This window comes from Tupaia chinensis, unplaced genomic scaffold (genome assembly GCF_000334495.1).
Source record: "Tupaia chinensis unplaced genomic scaffold, TupChi_1.0 Scaffold148004_1, whole genome shotgun sequence".
In the NCBI taxonomy this organism is placed as follows: Eukaryota; Metazoa; Chordata; class Mammalia; order Scandentia; family Tupaiidae; genus Tupaia; species Tupaia belangeri.
Window position 1 is genome coordinate 626,992 of NW_006207854.1, and position 6,663 is coordinate 633,654.

Here is a 6,663-nt window from a genome sequence, read left to right on the forward strand (position 1 = left end):
AGGCATGTGGGTGCGTGCCCAAGATCCCGAGAGGAGAATGGAGGAGAAGGGATTGTGGTGTGGCCATCCCCCTGAGGGAGTGATTTCTTGCTTTCTGTCTCTGTCTCTCTGGTGAGCACATATGCTCTATGGCAAAAATCTCTCTCTAAATAAAAAAGAATGACACCACTGGAGCCAGCAGTGGCATGGGGATTAAGGCAGCTGGATTCCGCCCACATTGCCAAATGCACAGTTCTAGTCCTGGACCTGGCAGCTTGAAAATCATGCCAGGTGTATGTGCGTGTATACCCGAAGTCTCTAGAGAATGGAAGAGAAGGGATTTGGCGAGGCCATCCCGCTGCAGGTTGACTTCTTACTTTCCCTCTATTTCTGCTGAGCACACATGCCCTATAACAAACTAAAAAAAAAAAAAAAAGACACCATTAATACTAATTAACAAGTGCTTTCCCTGCCAAGGGCCGGCTCAGGTCCTGCCCCACTCTTCCCCCCTTCTTTCCCTCACGCTATCAATGTGGCCGGTGCAGTCCAGCAGCTGTTGTCGAAATCATTCTTCTTGTAGGCCGATAGGGACACTCTAATCGCCCAATGGAATTGCCTTCATAGTCTTCACCCTCTTGGCAATGTCTCAGGGCATCAGACTCAGCTGCCCCGCCCTTCTCCCTGAAACCTCCCACAGCCAGGCTTGGCATCCCCAACCCCGCTCACCCCCCCTTCTCTACAAGTGACAGAATGCCTGCCGAAGGCTGCTGGGTGCTCCTGGAGACCCAGAGGCCAGCCAGCTGTGGAGCTGGACTTGCAGGAGATAGCTGTGGGGGAAATTCTGCAGGTCCTAGCTTACTTATGTGGGCCGTGGAGACATTCTCCCGGTTCCTGTCCTCAGATGGGTCTCTTGGTTGGTCCATCCCCTGGGAGAGCCCAGGCTTCCAGTGGCTTTAGCGTCCCCTCTCTTCTTCAACACCCACCAGGGCAGCCATGAGTCCCACCCTCCTCCCTACCCGGGGATGCCCTGCAGAATCCCTGCACCCAAATGGAGCTGTCTGCTTCTCTCCAGCCCTCATCCCACCAGCTCGCCATCACCTGTACTCATACCTGGGCTAGCTTTACGCCAACATCAAAGCCTTGTCTTCCCTCCAAAAGCTCTCTCCATTCTTCCCTCCGCTTCTCTTGCCTGGTCTGTCATTAAAAAGAATTTCCCTACTGCGATGTGGGATTCAGTTCTTCCTTCTCTTCCCCACGCGTCCAGCTGTGCATGTCCCTTCTGCCACACCTGACCACTAGGCTCAAGTCTCACATCCTGAGTGTGTGCTCCAGGACCTTGGGGACTGAGGATCCTATTAGACACTCTCCTCCCCCTGTAGTCCCTCATCCCTTTCCCCAGTCATAGCAGTCACAGGCTTCGTCCCTCCCTGTCTGTATCTAGCCAGCGCGTATAGTCCTGGGCATGCGGGTGGCGAAGGGCACTGTTTGTGTAGTGTGAGTGGGGCCTCTACACACGTGTGTATGTGTGTGTGTGTGTGTGTGTGTGTGTCTGATAGTTCAGGAAGAGCTGGGGATGGAAGAGGGGCCCTCTTTGAACTGTCATGTTCCAGTGCAGAGCTGTGATTTGAACTTGGCTTTCTAGAACTTTTTTTTTTTTTTAAATAATTTAATTTATGTGTTTTTACTATCATTTTAAAACTTGCAGTAGGGCATGTGTGTTTACCAGAGAGAGACAGTAACAGACAGAGAGGGAAAGTGAGAAAGCAAACCACAAGGTCTGGGACTCGAACCCTGGTCAGCCATGTTAGAATCCAGCACTTTAACCAACATACCACCTACTGGCCCCTCCTGGCCCTCTTGAAGGTATATTTGCCAAGGTAGGAGGACAGAATCCATTTTATTTATATGTGTTGACTTGATTTATAACTTTATTTTATTTAGTTTTGCTATGGGGGACATGTGCTAGCCAGGGAGAGACAGAGAGAGTGAAAGTGAGAAATCACCCCCCGAGGGAACGGCCATACTGCTGTCCCTTCTCCATTCTCCTCATGCGCCTGGCGTGATTTTTGAGCTACTGGATGGGGGACCTGAACAATATAATTGAACATGTAGAATCCTGTGCCTTAATCTCCATGCTATAGGCGCACGCGCTCTCCAGAAAGACACAGAGAGACAGGAACAGAAAGCGAGAAATTGCCCCCCAGGGGGGATGGCCACGCCGCAATCTCTTCTCCTCCATTCTCCTCTCGGGAACTTGGGCACACACACACATGCGCCCGCGTGAGTTTAAGCCACCGGGTCTGGGACTCAAACCACAGTTGACTACATGGTAGTCCAGCAACATAGCCATTACACCAACTGCTGGTCCTGATTTATAGATTTATAACTCTTAAAACGTTTCAGTGAATTATACATGGGCTTCAATTGGCTTCTTGCACTGGGCAAAGGTCTGGGCTTAGCGCTTCTGCCTCAGTGGCCTCTGTGGCACACAGACCTCCCGTCATACTCCTATAGCTGGGCTGGGCAGGCCTGGGTCTCTTCTCTGTGGCCCTGGTGCCTGGCATATGGATGGCTGACCACAAGTCTTGAGTTACTGAGGCATGAGTCAAGAGGCTCACTGCCGGCCCAAGGTCTCGCTTTGCTCTTGTCATCTGTCACAGTGGCCTCTGAGTGGTCTGCTCCAGGAGGGATGCCTTTGACAACTGGCTGTCCCCAATACAGAGGAAGCAGTAGAGAGAGCTGCTCTTGGCTCTGCACTGCCATTTTCTCGACCTTGGACAAGTCCCCTAAGCCCTCTGAGCCCCGGTCTCCTCATCTATAAATAATGGGACTAATAACCCCATCCCGAGTACCACACCACGAGGATCAAACTCAAGGAGACCCGTCCACAGGCACGACACCTGGTGTCCAGCAGGGCTTCCATAAATGTCCCCTCAGTCAGCAGGCAGTAGACTCTGCATACCAGGTGCCAGCTTCTGCTCTCTACTGCAGGTGACCCTAGCACCAAGAAAGAGCCTGGGGGTTCTAAGTGTGCCCCCAGCCCCTCCTCTCCTCTCAACCTGGATGCTCTGGACATTTGTGAGCCTGTTCCATTTGGTGGCTGGATGGACAGAGCTTTGTCTGCCTTAATTTGTGTGAGCTTCAGGGCTCTGAAGGGAATGACTACATTTTCCCCTCCTGGCTAGGTTGGTAGAGCTGGTTAAGACAGACAGATATGGGGCCAGCAGGTGGCATAGCAGTTAAGGAGCTGCGCTCCCACATGGCCAGCTGCAGTTTGAGTCCCAGACCTGGCAACTTGAAAGTCATGCTGGGCACACATGTGTGCATGCCCACTCCCCTGGGAGTGATTTCTCACTTTCCCTCTCTCTGTCTCTCTCTGGTGAATGTCCAATGGCAAAAATCTATTTGAAAAAAAAAAAGTGGTTGTCTTTGGAGAGGGAATGGGAGACAGGGAGGTAAATTGACATAAGACTTGATTTTCTTTACGCAGGTACTTTGTTTTTCTTTTTAAGGCTGTATATGTATTACTTTTTCCTCATTTTTTTATTAAAAAAATTTAGAGGTTTTGGCCTTAGGGCATGTGTGTTTATTGGGGAGGGAGAGAGAGAGAGAAAGACAGTGAGAGGGAAAGTGAGAAATCACCACCCAGGGGGATGGCCACACTGCAATCCCTTCATCTCCATTCTCCTCCTGTGACCTTGGGCATGCATGTACACAAGACTGGCATGAGTTTCAAGCCATGGGGTCTGGGACTCGAACTGCTTTTGGCCATCTAGGAGTCCAGCGATGTAACTGCTATGCCTTTTTTTTTTTTTTTTTTTAAAGTTTTTCATAGGGTGTGTGTGCTGCAGAGAGACAGAGACAGAGAGAGGAAAAGTGAGAACTCACCCTCTGGGGGACTGGCCATATTGTAATCCTTTGTTCTCCAATATCCTCTCAGGACTTTGGGCATACACACACTCATGCACATGACATGAATTTTCAAGCCACAGGGTCTGAGACTCGATCCACCGTCAGTCATGTGGGAGTCCAGTGCCTTAACCACCACACCAAATGCTGGCCCCACCCTTTTCCTCTTTTTAAAGAGGAACCTACTGAGTAATGGTGAGGAGAAAGAGAGGCAGGAGATTCCTGGGGAAATCTGCTAGACCTCCTGAGCACTGGGTGTCCCCAGGAACTGCACAATCTCTCCACTGGATCTGACAAGGTGACAACAGTCAGAAATGTCACCTCTGCTGTGACTTCATCCGTCATCGCTGGAGGCCTGGTCCTGTCTTGGCTGTCATACTGCCTGTGCCCGGCAGGGGGAAGCACAGACCCACCAAAGCTTGGTCCCCAACTTAACCACCAAGCCTCCCTTCTAGGATTTCCTCCTCTGTGGAAAGATACTTCCTGCCAAGCCCATCAAATTTATTAGGTAATTGATTACAGTTCACGGTTTCTTCTTTCTTTTTTATTTTATTTTTTTTAGTTTTCCACAGGGCATGTGTGCTCGCCAGAAAGACTAAGAGCTGGAGAAGAGAGTCAGAGAGAGAAGTCACACCCCAGAGAAGAGAAAAGATAGCCATGCCGTAATCCATTCTCCTTTCAGGATTTTGGGCTCACACACACACACACACACACACACACACACACACACATGCCTGGTGTGATTTTCAAGTTGCTGGGTCTGGGATTCAAACTTTGCAATCGGCCATGTGGGATCCAGCACTTTAACCTCCGTGTCACCTGCTGGCTCTACTTTTCTGTAACTCTCAGTTCTGGTCAGCACGAGAGATATCAAGTCGGCCTGCCGGAATGATAATTTTCTGCCCCAGAGGGCCTGCTTAGCCTAGCCTTATTTCCACCAGGACTTGGGTGGAGAGTAACAGGCAATGGCTTGAGGGCCCCAGAAATTGAGAACACAGATTGCCCACTCCTGCATTAGAGGCTCCCCTCCTGGCTTGCATTTCAGCTGCAGGGCACACTCCTGCCCTCCTCATCCCCCTCAAAGAAGTAGCCGGGGGCAAGAGGAAGCTGAACACCTGGTCCCAAAGCTGACTGGAAGCAGCCACTCTCCTGGGTGTTTAGAGTCTGTCCCTTGCCAGGCTGTGAACGGCTCAAGGACAGGGACTCTTCTCATCTGCCCAGAATCCCCAGGATTGAGCACAGTGCTGGGCACACAGCTGGTATTAAGTAAAGGTTTGTTGTTGACCTGAAAGAGTCAGACATGGAGGGGTAAGGAACTAAATTAAAAAAAAAAAAAAAAAAAAAAAAAAAAGAGATCAGTTAATTTCAAGGGCAAGGACACAAGGGCAAGACTCTAGTATACTCCAGGCCGAGGACACCGATGAGCAAGGAAGGGCTCCCTTTCCCTGTGTGCCCAAGGAGAACCCTGCTTTGACTCACTGTGGAGGTCCCTGGCCAGGGCATGAAACTCCCAGTGACCTGGTGACCTTGGTCAAAGAAAGGCTTAAATCAGATCATCCTGCAGGGGAAAGACCCACTCATCCTAGTGTCTTCCTTAAGATCAGATAGTTAACTTCCCAGTCTTGCTTAAACTCTTGGCAGTGGTTCTGAATCTGAGGGCAGAAGGAGGAGGAAGCTCTGTAAGGAGGGGACACTTGGGGCTCCTGGCCTGGCCTAGAGAAAACCCAGACCTCATTCAGTGGCCCTCCTCCTCCATGCTCTGGTCCTGTAGGGAGGAGCCAATTGGGGATCCCTGGAAATTAAACAGGGATGAGAGGAGTTTCAAATTCAGGCTGGAGGTTGTGCCCCCAGCCCTGAGGGTCGAAGCCCTCCCATACTTCCCCACTTGGGAGGACAGGACAATGGGGGACCAAGACAGCAACTCCATGGCAGTGTAGGTTTTGGAAATGAACAGAGACAAGCGCTGTTTCTGTCCTTTATTAGCTGTGCCTTTGGACAAGTCACTTACAATCACACTGAGCCTCAATCTCCCCAGCTCTGAAATGAGGTTATCAATTCCTACCTTCTCTGGTCACTGTCAGGATGAATGAAAGAAGAGCTGGCAGGATTCCTGTAATTAGCAGACACCAGATACTGCTATTCTCCAAGGCAGGCGGTCACCCGGGTTCTGGTGCGGATAGCATCAAGGAGATTTTCCCTCTCTGAGGTGCCGGCTTCTTTCCCAGCCTTGCCGCTGGTTTCCATCCTGAGCTCCTCACCCCATGCTTCTCTTTGGGACCCACCTGGTGGTCTCCAGCCTGCCCTTTTCCATAGGCGCCCCCATTCTAAAACCACTGGGGATGCTGGCACAGACACGCAAGTGGTCAAGACAAGGGAGGTGCAGGGGGGGACTCCCCTGGCCTGGGTCCACGCCCCCCCCGCCCTATTTTGGGGTTATTGTTCGCAGATGGTTCCCTCTGGTCCTCAGCTCATCTCTGCTAAACAGAGGAGGAGAGAAACAAGAGGTAGGGGCCCTGGAAGGGGGTTCCCACCTTCTCAATTGGGGACCCGAGAGGGGGACGCAGCAGTTGCCTCCTCAACGCCGCGTCAATATGAGTCTCCAAGCGGTGCTCGCAGTGGCTATCAATCTTCCACTCTCGGGTTTGCCCCCTCTGCGATCCTGGTCATGACACCCTTCACCCAGACCCTGCAATCTCCGGCTCCGGCTCCGGAGAAGCGCGACGGTACGGTTCTAGGACCCGGAGGCGCCGAGCGCACTGCTGCCTCGGCCTCGCC